At 39.0% G+C, this 16,938-nt stretch overlaps 1 protein-coding gene across 4 annotated transcripts in view; it reads left to right on the top strand.

Moving 5' to 3' along the window:
- The window catches only part of LOC110990838 (uncharacterized), a 131,468-nt gene that overhangs the window by 59,343 nt on the left and 55,187 nt on the right, over nt 1–16,938 (top strand). The window lies entirely within an intron of this gene.

The following is a 16,938-nucleotide window of genomic DNA, read 5'->3' as shown; positions in this document are numbered from 1 at the left end:
GGAGAGCTTTCTTACAGCGGGCCTCTTCGTGCAGATTGGTCCAGAAATCTTGCCTCTACAAATAACCAGAACGTAGCCTGGTTATTTATTGTCCAGTACGGTCAATTTGATTATTTCCTAGTGGTCATCACCCATTTCATCCACTGACCACTTTTAATGGCCTGAGTGTATGCGCTCTGTGTAACTCGTCGAGGATTTTGTAATCAGAATGCTTTGATTTCTTGTTGCATTTCCTTTCATGTTCCACTTCACCAGTAGTACCAGGTTACAGTCATTCTCATATTGCAATGGTATTTTACCATTCTCATGTTACTTCAGAGGAAATCAAAAAGTCCTTTTAAGATGAAATTGCACCCACATTAAATTTCTGTGAGCAATTTGGATTCCTGTCCTGAAGACTTTGTTGAAATACTGCTGGTGTAGGTGGTCCATCATGAAAGGTAGTCTTTCAACCAATCAGGGATGTACATGTACAGTTCCTGACAAGTTAACTCTTCAATAAGTGAGGCATACATGTACAGGTAAAGCACTCAAAACTTGGACACGGATAACACTGTCTCTGGAAAGAGCTATTCATGATTTGATTCCACTCAAGAAATCCACATGTACATGTAGGCCTTGAATGATAGTCATATTTTGTCATAAGAAATTGCATTCTGTTTCAAATGGTTAATTGTTTTGAATATTCTCTTGATGCAGAAAGTTTCAAAGTTAACATAACTGCTGTGTTCCCCATCATAAAAGGTGGTCTGTTTAAAATATAGAAAATGTTTTGCTTTGCATAATCACATTCCCTGGCCCATTGTTCCTTAATGTCACCTTGCTTGACAGTTTCCAATAACCCAGTTTATTATTAGCTCCTAGGTGTCAATGCACCTTTGTACCCACCTGAACAGCAAATCACCTTCAAGCTGCTGTCATTACAGAGTTCCCTTTGCCTAGAAACGTGGGAATGATCCCAGCCTTCATCCCAGTGCATCACTTTACACTAAGGTGATTCTATTTTGGAGTGGTTTTTTCTGCCTTGGTGTCCAGCCCTTTCTTGTTCCCTCTGACTAACCTAATTGATCTCTCGGCACTGTTTGCAACAATATTGGTTTATATTAATTTTAGGCATCATGTATTATTGCTTTGGTAAACACAAGGTTTATTAAATATAAGTCACCATGTCTGTATACGCGTAAGTATATTCTGCTGGTCTTGGAGCAAAGGACAACTCGTTTTTTTCTTGAACATCTGATATTTGTAACATAAAATGCTTGTGATTGAAGGCTTTATTTTATAAATTAACAGAAATTCAGCTGCTAGAGCTAAGCTGAACTGAAAGCATTTTTTTTGCAACTGAAGTTTGCATCTTAGGCTTGTTATATTTTTAGGCCAAGTCAGGTACATTACTTGTTCATTTATGTGTTCTGGTTTATAATTATATGTGAGGAATTAATAGTGAATGATGCTTACTCAGGACTAGAAGCAAATGTTCTTCCTCTCCAAAGTCCAATCTATGTTGTATAGATTTGAAGTAGTAGCCTGCTCAGTCAAATGCCAGGTCTCCTTTGTGTGAGCCACGCTTGCTGCATGCTTGGTTAGGGACAAGGCGATGCTTGATTGGAGACTATTGCAATGGCACATCAGGTAGCCAGCTGTCAGCCTTTTTTATGACTTGTTCTGAGAGGAGACGGAGCGTGAACAGATGCCTGGCAGGTGAAATGCACTCATCCTAGCGGTATTTGCAGCATTCTGAGGTAGCACATATAGAAATGAACAAATAAAAGTGACAGACAAGAGAATCAACGATTCTCAGATTTGAGTGTGTAAAAGACAGCTTCTGCTTATGCTCAGAAAAGTAACTCACAGTGTTCTGATACCAAGTTATTTATCACTATAATGGTGCCTGTTAAGTGTCACAGCTGGTAAATATTAACTCATAGTTGCAAATCATTCTGTACTTTGAATGTCTTTAATACCACACAGATCAATCAAGCCTATCTAGGTGATCTCATAAGGTTCACCTGTACAAGTGTACCTCTAATCGACACTTCATAGCCAGTTATTACCACTTATCCCTTAGCCTAGCTGGACTAGGTAGCGGTGGCTTTCATCTTGGCTGGAATAACCTTCTCAAAGGGATCAATTACATTTTATAAACACACTAAAGAATGCCACACATGTAAATTCTCAAGATATTAGCCTTTGATCCTGCTTCAAGTATCCGACCCACCTCCTTTTACACAACTGCAGAGAAGGTCATAAAAGTAATGTTCATTCAACTCAACTTTAAGGATGTATTTCATTTTAGAAATTGGCAATTCTTGAAATCCTTATTTCTACATGTATAGCTTTTAGTAAAGTTGTAAACTTCTTGTCTTTTTCCTATCTGCAGGATTCCTTGCATGTTATCCTATGAGTTGCATCTTTCGTATTAAATAACTACTTAACATATTTACCAGACATGTAAATTAAAGAAGAAAATATTCAAATTTTGCCACTTGAAAGAGATTTAACCATGCTTGTTTTCCTGGCATGGTTTGCACTCCTGAATAATGAAAATGCAGTTCCTCATTTGACACAAAACTATGCAGTTCCAGTGCCCATTTTATGACAAAAGTTGATCAGGTTTCCTGATCCTTCTCACTAAATGCCCTAATCAATTGCTATAATTATGAAATGTTGATCAGATGATGTTAGATTTTTTGACAGTGACAGTTTGCATCCAGCAAGCCACACTATGGGGTGGCTTGTCATGTGAGACCAATTTGTTCCCACCTTCAGTCCCAGCTCATGATTATTCCAACAACACCATTCTCTCAAGAGCTCCTCAGTTGTAGAGGGTACTGAGTACAAGACTCACAGATCGGTTTCAGAATTTGTTGTAGCAGTGTTGTTGAAGTGAGGAGGGCCTGGTCAGTTGACAAATCACTCCATGAGGTAGAGACTGATCTCAGGTATGGAAGGTGCTTGAGCCTGAGTTTAGGTGTGGGTTCTAGGTCATTGGCACCCTGAGGTGTGAAGCAACTCATCTAGTGTCTGCACTCCAGACCGTAGCATCCATGATCTACTCCTCTTCTCCTTGAAGCAGATTTGAATAATCTGTGAATTGTGCTGTTAAAGCTACTGTCATTACTGATCTGTTGTCAGTTTGATGTTTTTCTATGTCTACTTTTAATAGTTTTAGTATTTTGACATTAAATGGCATATATCAAGATACATGTAATAGTATTTAGTCCTGGAAAGATACAAATTTTGCCATTGTTATTTGCCCTCTTTCGGAGGAGATATTTCACTAGAGCAGTGAGTATTTTTAGAATGAGCTTTTTTATCGTTTCTTTGTTCATTAAGCCATAATGCATAATCTTCTACTTCTTAGTGCATACCTTTCAACTATTTCAAATTTACATCTCGACTACTCAACCAGCTTATTTTGCTTGGCTGGTGAATTTGAATCCTATTAACCTGTAGGTACAGTACAACTGCTGCAATCAGTGATCATAGTGTTTGTTTGTCGTTCATCCTTGATGGGTTGAAGTGGGAAAAAATAACAGATGGGACTGTAATGTACATGTACATGTATGTGAAATCACATCCACATCACACTTTCATCACTGCTCAACTGCCAGAGCCTATTCCCTGGGAATCTCCAAACCCCAATCAAAGCAAACTTCCCCACTATCTCACAATGCTGACCTGGTTTCATGTGAATCCTGCAGCCCAGCACCAGCTGTGTGTGACTTCCAGACAGTGTGTCATTTTCTTTTTTGAGGGGAGTTAACGGCATGGATATTAAGAGTCCATCTTTACAGGGACAGGTGGCGAGTAAACCCCTGCTAATCTCAGGGATAATGTTCCCTGGGTGGGGCATAAATGAAGCAAGGGTGAGTAATGTTGTCATGCAGTCAGAATGGCTATATTGTCAGAAGGCTGATTCTGATCAAGTGAAATCATGCCAGGAATCTCATCATGTCCTTGAGGCTACACTTTGGAAAATTCATAGTTATTAAAAATCTGATATCTTTCTATTTGAACTTGTTTGTTATGTCTCTATCTCCTTAATGGTTGAGAACATTTCATTTCATTTCTCTTTAGACATTGTAAAAGGCAATAATTTAATTAATGATTTCTTAAGATCTCTCACTTATGTAACTATTTGAAATCTGTTCAAAGCGTTCCCGTTCTGGACAAGCTTTGCTTCCTATGGGATCCCTCCACCTCTTTAGCAGTTACTTGTATATATTTTCTTCTGCAATACACTACATATCCAATATTTTGTTGTATGTGGAAATGAAGTGAGATTGGATTGACCATGGACCATGTTTCATTTTTTATTCTGTCGGGTAATATATCATTTTGTACCGATTGCCATCCCAAATTTGGAAAGTGTAAGGTTGCAAAAATTCAACTCAAGACTCCTGCTGAAGGCACTGTGTTCCTCATTCATCCATCATCCAAAGTAATATTGAAATCATTTGTGCATTTGTTTGGGTTTTCCAAAAGCTATGTAAGTGTGAATGTGCAAATTGCGAGGTAGTTTGACAGAGGCTCTGTGCTTGATTTCAACCGGTGTCTTCCTTGATTGCAGAGTCTGCTGGTACTGACAGATCCTGGACTGACAATTGATTGTTAACCTATATCCAGTGATTAAATTACTCCTTGCAGGGCTTGTATGCTGGTACCTGCATGTGTGTCGCTTCCTGAATTGGGTCAGTGTTTGTGTGGTTTGAATTGCAGGTTGTTTGAAGAGAACATTTGGAGGGTTGATTTTTGTTTCAACATTCCTATGTGGAAAACAGTTTTTGTCTTTATTTAACTTGTTTTTGTACCTCATTTCTTCAAAAATCTTTGATATCTGTGACCTTAAAATTCAATTGGTATTTTTATTTTCATGTTGAAAATCTTTATACTTGTATGCTATCTTCAATGCTCATTTCTATCTGTTTAAAAGGAATATAAATAATTGAAAACTCCAATAACTACACATGTACCTATCACTGATCTTAAAGACCCCAGTGTCCAGTAGTTTTTGCTCACTGCATATCATGCGTACATCATTGCAAATATTTATGAAGCAGACAAGTGCAATGTACATGTATGTACGGTATGTACCGCTATACATACAAAAAATAAACTCAGCGTTATCTGATGGGATGTCACTCAGGTTATATTCTTTGGAGAAGATTTGCACATCGTAAGCAAGCATTTCTAGAGACACTTCAAAGTTTAGCCTTCAAGATACCCATGTTTTAATAAATGCCTAGAGCCATTTTGCAACCATCTGAACCTTTTTTCTCACTCTGTTTTTGACCACTAGTTGAGAGTCAGTTATTTTCCTATCATTAGCCAGAAATCTATGACTTTTTAACATCTAATTTGCCAATTACTCAAATCTAATATGTCTTTCTGACAATCTCAAAAGGAGAGAGCACATACAGTGTACCTTCCAGTGTCCTGCTCTGACCAACTCAAAAGGAGAGAGCACATACAGTGTACCTTCCAGTGTCCTGCTCTGACCAACTCAAAAGGAGAGAGCACATACAGTGTACCTTCCAGTGTCCTGCTCTGACAAACTCAAAAGGAGAGAGCACATACAGTGTACCTTCCAGTGTCCTGCTCTGACAAACTCAAAAGGAGAGAGCACATACAGTGTACCTTCCAGTGTCCTGCTCTGACAAACTCAAAAGGAGAGAGCACATACAGTGTACCTTCCAGTGTCCTGCTCTGACCAACTCAAAAGGAGAGAGCACATACAGTGTACCTTCCAGTGTCCTGCTCTGACCAACTCAAAAGGAGAGAGCACATACAGTGTACCTTCCAGTGTCCTGCTCTGACAAACTCAAAAGGAGAGAGCACATACAGTGTACCTTCCAGTGTCCTGCTCTGACAAACTCAAAAGGAGAGAGCACATACAGTGTACCTTCCAGTGTCCTGCTCTGACAAACTCAAAAGGAGAGAGCACATACAGTGTACCTTCCAGTGTCCTGCTCTGACAAACTCAAAAGGAGAGAGCACATACAGTGTACCTTCCAGTGTCCTGCTCATTCAGCATCTCCGCTCTGTGTTAACTCATTTCTTCACAGAATTTCTTTGTTTCAGATTCACGGGGAGAGGGACATTTCTGATCTGTTAAAAGAAATAAAAGAAGAAAAAGAAATCCTTTGAAATCAGAGCTGTGTGTAATTGTTGGTTGTGATCCGCGTTCCATCCTCCGTACGTCGTTGCATATTGAATTTATGATAAAAAAAATTACTGGTTTTACCCTTACCCAGAGGGATAATTCTGTCATCTTGAGTGACCATAGCTGATCTCCCCTAGAGCATTACAGTCCATCTTCATGTTAATCCTATCTCATCTTGCCTCCGGAGGCAGGAACCACGGCAGATCAATGCTGCTGACCATGCCGATATCCAGAGGAAGAGAATTAGCTGGACTGGCATCCCTTGCCTCTGGTGAAATGGGAAGCTAACGTCGTCGCAGTCCTGGCGCCAGTATCATGATTTACATTCTAAAGTTGCTGCACAGAATTTCCAGAACTCAAAAATCAGACAGATGGATCTGGCAAAGGAAAGTTAATTTCTTTATTTTGGAGACTGGCTTTAGTGACTACTGTGTCTCGGATCATTTTTCATCTTTCATCCAGCTACAAGGAAACAATAGATGAGAATAAGATGTTATTTGCTTAAGGAAAACCTAGCAAATCGATTTGCGGCAAGCAGTTTTCATTTCTACCTACATGTTGTACATTTACACATGCTTGCATTCAATGTTATGAATGCCTAAATTTATGAGTCAGTCTTGCGTTTTCCAGACATAGGCTAATCCATTCGTCAGAAATGACCCGATTTCAGAAAGTGCAAGCTTGAATGCTTCCTGCACTTCTACATTGCGTACATTTTGTGTTTGGATTGTTTCCATGCTCATTCATTGGTCCAGTAAAAAGAAACGAAGGAAATAAACCAAGCGTCACTGACAACTTAGCAGGATAATTTGATTTCATAAATAGCCCCAGGGATTTAATTTACTTAAGTGCTGCAAGGGGACTGCGGCTGTCCATATGTCTTTACGACTGGGACTTGTCTACACATTGGCTTGGGTTTGTTTGCACAGATAGTGTAGAACTGAATTCCTGGCGTGGAGTTAAAATTAATTCAATCATGAAATTGTTTAAAAGTCTAAATGATTCACTGTTGATTGACATGGGTTTGTATGCTTGTAATTATTCATGCTTGGATTTGTTCATTCTTGGCACATCACAGTTAAGGAGGATGGACCATCTACCAGTAGTGCATTCTATTCGGTGATTGTTTAGTAGATCATTTTTCTGTGTTATAAATTTGTAGACTCCAGGTTAGTAAAATTTCCATTCTGCATTGAACAAGGCAGCAATAAAAAAATTCTCTTTCCAAATTGAAAATAAAATTGATCATTTGTCAAGTGAGATTCACAATCAGCAAATGCACATTGACTTTAACAGTTATGAGTTAACATTTTAAGCACATTCAGTGTTATAATAATGACTGTAAATTAATTCCCGAGGCCCAGAACAGGTGGAGATGAACTCCATATGTTGTATTATGTAGGATGCATGTGTTATGTAATGTCTTTGCTCTTCAATTCCTGTCTCTAGAGGACCCTTATCTGTTCAGCATGAAAACTATTCTTTACCTATTGTCCATTCTCATCTCATGTATGTACAGTATATTGTTAGTTTCTGAGTGATCCTACCAATGCCTGTGTGTTGTATTGTCTGTCCTCATCCCATGTCTGATGCAGAAAACCCCCATCCTCGCTAACAATCAAAAATGCTTTTCTCGAATGTGTTCTCTGTCCCCCCCCCTCTTGTCCTCACCTCCCGTTGTCCACTCGTATCTCATTGTATGTGTCGTTTTCCTTCAGGCATTGGAGGTGATTCATCCCCAGAAATGTCACAAAGAAATGACGGCATTTCTGAAACCGCGCGAAATGCCGTCTCCACTTCATTAGACATCTGTGGCCCTCTGGCAATGTGTATGTCCCTTGTCGCCACGGCGACTTATCAGCACCATCAATGTTATCGGCAGTGTGCTACCCTTGCTTTACACCAATCCTTGGTAGCAAATTAATCCAACCATCTCGGTTACTAATATAGTTTCCCCCTTAAAGCACTGTCATGACCGTTGGCCATTTTAGATGAGCGGATCGGCTGTAGGAAAAGAAAAGTTCATACATAAAGAGATGTTTTTCTTAAATCCTGCTGCTAAATAATTACTATGCTAGCTAAATAGTGACAGAATAGGCAATGGCAGTTTTTAGATCATTTAGCCACTAGCCATGTCGTGGTTAGAATAACGTCCTGTGGGTTGTTGAGTGATTGTTTTAGACCTTAGGAATTAATTTCAGAAGTGAATTGAACTAGTTTAATGCATTCAGATTATCAAGTTAGGCAGTCAGTGTGAGACAACTGCCAAATTGCATTTAATTATTTAAATTTGGAAGTGCTTTTGATGATCTCTGCTCATTACTTAGGCACTACATCTGAAATGGGTGCTCTTCGTTTGTGATTGTATGCTGCCAATTAGGATTTAGAATTTAATTTTGTCAGCAATTCTGGAAAGAATGAAACTCATTGAAAAAATGTCTGAATAAGATATGCAAGGAGTGCAGATCTAAGTGTGTACTGTCAATTTTAGTCTCAAACGGTCAGACAAGAGTCCGGATTCAGAACTGGAAAAAATACTTATTTTGAGAAGTCTCGGATCCCGCCGACCAACGATTTATTGATATAAATATATAAAAAAATATTTTGGGGGCTCCGCTGTCTGACAAAGTCCCCAATTTCAAGTTTGTGAGCATTGGTCCTTGGCAGCTAGCTCTTGTGATATGGTATACCTCTTCGTTTTTCTGTGTTGCAGATTTATTGGTACTCTTCCTTCTGACTTGAAGACCCTTATTTCTTTTTCTTGGACTATAGAAAACATTTTATGTTTTTCCATCCTTCTCTGAAAAAATCCCAGCTCCAGCTTATAAAAAGTGCTCACAGGGTCATCTTCGTCCTCATGTACATGTACATGTAACTGGAGCAAATCTCTCTCACCTTAAATCTTTGAAAACATCACATTTTATTATCTTGAGAGCATCTATCTCAAACACGAACATCAGATTTCACATTGAAATATGATTATCCTCTCCTTTTGTTCACAAGCCTTCTTCTCAGTCACCACTATGCTCTATTTTTCTGTATTATTTCCACTTTCATTCAATCTTGATGTGTAAATTGTGGCAGCTTCGACATCATAACATTCCTAGGTACAGGTACATTAATAACCTGGATCAACATTTGTGCCTGACTCAGTCTCTGGTACATCCCCCCCTCCTTACCTGACTAGTCATCTCTACACCTGACCCGGTCAGTTCCCAGGATTCTCATTCATTGTGCTCTACCATGCCCAATCCCTTGTGTTTACCCACTGCTCTGGTTGTTTGCTAAGGTGATATCTGTTACTGGTGGTTTGTTGGGGAGAGTGCATGGCTTGTCCTGAGTTGAACTCATTCATGGGGAAGGAGACTCCCACGGCTTGCTACTCTGTAGCTTAATGTACTGCTGTACATGGAAATGGTCCTGATGTTGGGCAAGGATACTTGGCCTTAACTGCATTTCTCATACAATATAAAAATCATTACCAGCAAACCTTTGAATGGGATGAGAAGCATTTGGAAAAGGTTAGGATGAGAGTGGAGAGGAATTGTGTTGTGTCCCTGCATATGTTGTCATTTGACAAGCAACAATTAGAAAATAGATTGCAAACAATTACAAATGACAAGACGTCATCCAGTATCACTTCAATACATATATTTTGGTTTTTAAAAAGTTACTGTTTTATCACCGAAAATCCAAAATAGAAATTGAAAAATTGATACCTGTCCAATGACAAAATCATCAAATTCACTAAATCAAGTGTTTGGTTAATTATTCATGCTGGAGTGTGTATAAATTAAATTACCATTTTGAAGGACTGTTTTCTAAGTTGTTTAGTTTTTGATTGCTCATCAGAAATTCCTGGAAAAGAGTGGCTGCAATGAGAGAGAGCCATTGTCATGAACGTGTTGACACTGCCGTGTCAGGACAGCACTCTGTGTTTGCTAGCGCCGTGTAGGCTTCAGTGCCGGGTAAAAGCCAGAGTACACTGTCCTAGAGTCACCCCCCAAGAACAAATGACAGTTTGGATGAAATATCAATGATGGAGTGATGAGGGAGAAGATGATGGAAATGAGATGAGCAGTGTCTTGGTGGAAGAGAAAAAATAAAGAAAAATGCAAGGAGAAGAGATGTTTTAAGAGGCACGCAGAAGACAGATGAAGAGATAAAAATAGATCTGGAATTGGAAGAAATTTTAACTCTAAGAATTACCTGCATACTGACAATCTTATTCTCTGCTTTTCTCCCTGCTGTGTCTGAAAGGGAAAGGGATGGTTAAATTCAAGTCTGAGAACAGGGTATTCTTAAATAGGAACATTTTTTCCATTTCCAAATCACAGCATTTTTCTAAGACTATGCTAACACCATTACTTAATGCAGTGCTTTCTTAACCAGAGGCCTTGTTTTTTGTCAGGGACTAATCAGCTGTGTTTTCGATTATGTTTTACCAAGAAAAATATCAAGACATTTTCCTTCACAGATTTTATGTTAGGTCAAGATGAAGCATACAAGTAGCTATGCATGAGGCTTTATCATTACTCTAAACAAAAGGTAAAAGGAAATTTCTGCTACTTACAATTAAAGCCTGGTAAAATTTTCTGAATCAGTTTGGTTATAGTCACACACTTTAGGTTGTGTGAAACACAGCTTTCCATGCATCATTCTGCTCAACTCAAATGATGTTCATTGATGTTCTCAAAACATGAGATGCAAAAATGATTAATATACCAATTCAGTGACAAAGTGGACAACCTGTAGCCTTGTCCCACCTTCTGTGTGATGCAATGCCTGCATTTTGTATGGCTTGTTCTTCATTTATACAACAAAACTGTGAAAAACTGCATAGATATGTGTGCATTGACAAATCTACCTCGAGGTAGGCTGCCCATTGCCCAAGGGATTGTTAAGAGTTGGCTTCAGTCATTTTCTTAAACAGTTGTGACCCACAGGATTGTAACATAAGATCACCAGGGAAAAGAATGCATTGAATGAATATTTGTACAAAGTTCTAGAAAGACAGTGCTATCCACCCTGAGCTGAAGTGCACCCTCACCAGGGAAAGACAGACAGATGGTACATGTACAAGTACCAGTACTAAGTTTTCCAACCAGGTTCTTTCAAGTGTTGGGCGTGCACGCAAAGACCATACATTCCAGACTAAATTTGTTGCGCACACTCAGCGTGCTCCATGTCAAACGCACATAAACTTCCACACCTATGCAGTAAATTTGTACCAAAGGAATGTCAATTTCATTTTAAAACACGCCCTCTTCTGTTCCTGCTCGGAGCATATATAGTGTAAGTGTGTTTCTGTATCTTAGCGTCCATACGTTGGCACAGTTGTTACATATTAAATATGAAGTGTACCTGATGAAACAAAGACACATTTATAGTGAAAATGTGGAGTGATGATGGCCAGTTACATGTATTTAAAGGCTTACCTGTTGCAAAATGAATCTATGAAATCCTTGATGCTAATTGGTAGATACCATGGCAACAGTAGTTGAATAAACATGTACATGTATGTATTTCAATATATATCCTTTATGTGCCACACCCACTAATGTTGCATGCATATCATGGGACAGTTGCTTATGCTGAGAATATTTCAAAAATGCTTGCATGATGTTAAGTGTCTAGGCAGTTTTTTCAGTTATTGTTTTGCTGTTTTTAATTTTGGTGCCTGTTAATTTTTTGGGTTGATACCACCCAAGGAAGAAGACCTCTTGTGCTGAAAGTGCTGAAATTATTCATATTTTGCTGGCCTAGCTTTCCTTCTCTTTGCTGATTCATCGTTGTGTATTTGCACGGCAGTTAGCATCCCTTTCTCAGATATACTTGCAATATACTTGGTTTCACAGTTTTTATAGAAAATCTATCAAAATGAACAGTGTCTTCCCAGATTGACATCACAGCAGCAGCACCCTCAGTTGTCGGCACGGACAAGTTTAAAATAATGTTGTAATAATGTTTAACCCAACCGGGATGTCAAATAGGTTTCAAAAAGAAAAAAAGAAGGGTAGGCCTACACAGAAAGGAGGTTGGATAATAAGACGAGTAAGAAAATTCATAGCCAGGACCCCATGTTGATTTGAAGATGAGACCTTTCAAGCACCCTTTGAAAATTTAGCCAATTGGCATACAGGACATGAATACATTTTGTTTAGTCTTGTTTTTACTTTTGATGACAGCTGCCAGTATAAACTTGTAACTTAATTCACTTCACAGAATCGAGGTCCTTATAAGTTATATGAACACAATCATGTATTCCATGGAGGAAATACATGTAAGTACAAGTACTTGAATGTGCCTAGGCATGCATGTATAGGACTCAGATACATCAGTGGGCCACCACTCACCAAATAAAGTTCAAAGAAGAGAAAATTGAGGTGGGTAAAATTTCTGCGATATGGAAAATGAAGAAATTAAATTATGCATGGATTGGAGGCATTGTGTTACATCTAGGAAGCTGCTGGTTAGGTTTAATTGACTCTCTGGAAGAGCATCTTTAGCCAGTAATCAATCTTCTTCAAGTTCTGTCTGTAGCATAGTCTGGCATGATCAATCTTTGGCTTGGGTGGACAGCAGTATGCTGTTTGTCTTGTGTTTCCTGTGACCTCGAGTTACCTCTGGTATTCTACTGGTACCTCAGTTTCAAGACAAGAGTTGTACATGGAGCGATTTGACAGAGATAGATTGGAAATTCAGCATGTACTGAAGTATCAGTCCAGCCCATATATCTGTTTTTCTTTTGTGACTGATCAAATCCATCTCTTGAAGACGTTTTGAAGAGGAGGTGTCTGTTGAATGTGTGGATAGCCTTCACAATTACAAATTATGAGCTTGTATTGAGTTTTATTGAAAGGGAAAAAACAGGGTTGAGTTGACAGACCAGGAGACACCCTGTATGTTGGGACATGGTGCTGCTTGCAGTCTGGAATAGTTACATTAGACAGAATGCTGCTTATAACTCTTGGCAGAGTAGGATGAAACAATTAGGCCTTGGATGTGCTTAGATTAAAAAGATTGGATTTGTCAAGATTAAACTAGAAAATATGGATAGATCTAACTGTGTCAGGGCCCACAATTTCATGGCCTTGCTAAAAATCCAAATAAACTCATAGTATGTGTGCTTATCAGCATAAGAAATGCACATTGTCCCATATACCAGCAGGTGGCTTACCTTTTGTTGCTCTGCAGTTAGAGTGTTTTCTGGGTAGGCCTAATGTCAGTACATTAGCAGTGTCCTTGACATTGGCTCATGATCTCTTGAGGTGGGAACTTCCTCATCCAGCGGCAGGAGGATATACACAATATTCACATGAGCATTGGCTGTTAAGATTGTTGGCTTTTAATAGCTGTGGGTAGAGATGCAGGTTCTCAGGCAAGGGGTTTCATGTATTGTGTTGCTGTCTTTCTGTATCTTGATGTTACATGTACAATGTAAGATGAACATTCAATAAGATTGATTTGTCTCTAGCAAGTATCACCATGGCTTTCTTCGGCAGGTTGTACATGTAAGTCGTGTGCATGTACCAGTACATTATTGATAGCTTTGAATTTATGTGGTTTTTATCTTTTGATGTAAGGTGAAATTGTGTGGGATAAATATACATGTACAGCTGTGTCTGAATCACTTGGCTACGGCTGGAAATTACACACAACTCTATGGAAACTGGCCGCAGCCACTACCATAGACTTGTTTGTAATTTCAAGCCACAGCCAAGTGATTCAGACACGGCGTAACATTTGAATAACTGAATAGTTTCAGCTTTCTTTCCTTTTTTGAATATTACATATGTGAATTTGCAACACGTTAAAGGTTATCCCGTAAGCTTAAAAGACTACTCTGGTTAGGCCAAGTTAAAAAAAAATGTTTTGAAAAATAGGGAGAAGGTGGGGAATTTTAGTTTTTATTTTCAAGATGGCCGCCACTTCCATGGAAATGTGAGCAATTTGCAGCCATAGCCTTAAGCGACATTCAAAGACGTTTGAAATGGACATCGCATGGTCACCAACAGTCTAACGTACTTCAGAAGTTCTGGCTTGCAAGTTGTTTATTTTCCAATTGATCAGTTAATTGACATTTTGGCGGTTCCAACTTACTTATTCCAACTTTTTTTTTAAAAATAAAAATTGAGGTAGCCCCAAAAAGGAGTCTGGGGAAGGGGACGCTAAACATGTTAATTGTTTTACTTTGCCTTTTCAGATTAGGAAACGATGTCATGACTGTACCAATGGTGGGAACACTCATGCATTGACCATATGCTCATCAAAATTACAACCGTCCAACCAATTTGAGCTGCCAAATTACATGCATGCCTCAAGTTCAGAATGATTGCAACCTGTTCATGAATATGGTGCCATAAGTAATGGTCTCTCATCAGTTTAGTCTATGAAAATGTACATTTGAAATAACTCTTGTATATACCAGCAGAAATAAAAGTTTTAAAGGTCACTTTCTTAAAATGATTTTCACCAAGCTAAGGTGTATTCACAGATTGCACACCAAAAATTTGTGGACTAAACATTCAGTAATACATGACCTTTTGACTTCTTGGCCCACAAATTATCCTTAATCATCGTATTTATCTCTAAGCCCACTGCACTTTACCTCCCAAAGGTACCAGAGGATTAACCCAGTCTGATCCACAGATATCCCAGATACTCATGTCAGTGATGTGTCAGCAGCTGAAATGATAGATACTTGTACCAGTCATAGAAGGATTGCTACATGTACCATGCTTGAGGGCTTTCAGTACTTGGGTTATGTGTGAAGTATATGCATTGCGTTAGTGACAAGGGGCAGTCCATAAAGTACATGTATATGTACATGTACGCACGAAGTGCCGACTTTTCATATCTCCCTCCCCGCTGTACACATGCCATACGCAGTGGCTCCAACCTCCCCTCCTGTACGCATACGCATCAGAGTAATGACCCAAAATATCATCAACCGAAGGAATATCACACTTTACAGGGTTGTACGTTTGTAGCTACAATGTAATACATTATACTTCCGCACGGGTAAGGGCACCTGTACGCTTCCAGAAGACACTGCCGGTTTTTGTGTCATGAGTAATGCTGCGATTTACTAATAATGGGCGTTGACACGGGAGCATAATTAGTGGGGTGGACGATAGTGCGTTTGAATGGTTCTTTGACACACAAAAGCTCATTTTGGTATTTGTTTGTATAAGAAAGTGTGTTGATATGATGAAGATTCATTAAAGGCAAATTTTAAGTTTGCGTATGGTATGCACTAGCTTGAAAGCCCTCCCCTTCCGTACGCATGGTGTATGCAACAGCACCAATCCCCATTCCTTCTTCAGCATATGTACTTTATGGGCAGCCCCCATGGAAGTCTATCCTCACTATAAAGCAGTTTGTATTTAAAATACATGCTGCGCATCCACCTTAAGTTGAAGTGCACCCTCACCAGAGAAGGAAAGACAGGCTGGTACGAAGTTTTCCAGCTGGGTTCTTGCACGCATTTGGCGTGTGCATAAAGACCATACATTGCGGACAAATGTGCATAAACATGTGCGCCTTTGCAGTGAGTTCGTAGCAAAGGACTGTCAATTTCTTTTAAAAACATGTCCTCTTTTATTCTCTCTTGGAACGGATATCGGTGAGCATAGTTACTCCTCCCCAAACTTTGGATATGGTTTAGCAGGCTTCAAACCAAACACTTCGTGGCCAGAGTTAGAAGCCGTTACTTTTTCAGTGCCATATGCAGATCGAGCACTCATGTTAAATGCCTCTTTGACTAATAAGGGGGCAACACTGCCAAAATATACCCATGCCTCATGTTTAGAATGCACATTACATTTGTGTGAGTGTCATTGCAGTTAACAGTGTTGCCTCAGATTAGTGGTTTACAAGTACATGTACATGTACATGTTGGGTAAAGTTGCTTGATCTTGGTGATTGGTTGACATTGCTTTATTATCTGACAAAAATTTTAACTAGATTGATTGCGTTTTTCTCTCTAGTTCACGGTTGTGGGTAGTTGTTTCAAAACAGGGAAGTAAAGTCAGAGATTTCAGATGAGATTAACTGTTGTGCGATGTGATCACACCATCATGTTGATCGACTCATAACACCAAACATGCATTATACAATTTGGATTTTAATAAGTGGTAGTTTCTAAAAGAAATTTGAATTAAAGTCACACTTTTGTAATAGTGCAGTATGTACTTACCTTCTTTCAAAGCTGGCAAACCATAAAGGACCCTACTTTGCTGAGAAAAATTTATCTTCCTCAAACTTCAGTTTATACAAAAATGTGTCTGTATGTCAGCTGATTTGTTTGAAATGTTTCATTCATCGTTAACATTTGTTACAACCAACTGTGTGGAGTGCAGTTTACAAAAAGTCTGCACTGTACGGCAGCCTTGATAAAGAGGTGAATTTTTTTGTTTAGAAAAACTCCAAGCACCAGAATAATTGGATAGCTATTTTGTTTGATTTTTACCCAAAAGCCTCTTACAGAGATTCTGTGATCAGCGATCCTTTGCCAATTAATCACCAGAGTTGCCTCTCTATCTAACGCTGCTTTCCTTGATTGGCAATTTCTGTCCAATTAAAATCAGCGGGAGACTGAAAAATGGAGGTTCCACCATTCCTAAAAAATCCCCTGGCCAGTAATGAGGAATACGTGTAATGTACAGTGACAGTTCCATCATGACTGGTTTGTTTGCCCTGGTAAGATGCATTTTGGAAAGCAAATGATTAATGTCCTTTCAACTCCTGTGAGTTTTGTCAAGACAGAT

The sequence above is a fragment of the Acanthaster planci genome, linkage group LG03, assembly GCF_054643075.1.
Source record: "Acanthaster planci isolate LZ-2023a linkage group LG03, COTS_SCS, whole genome shotgun sequence".
Taxonomy (NCBI): Eukaryota; Metazoa; Echinodermata; class Asteroidea; order Valvatida; family Acanthasteridae; genus Acanthaster; species Acanthaster planci.
The sequence above is the reverse complement of the archived record's forward strand: the minus strand, read 5'-3'. Positions and strand labels throughout refer to the sequence as shown.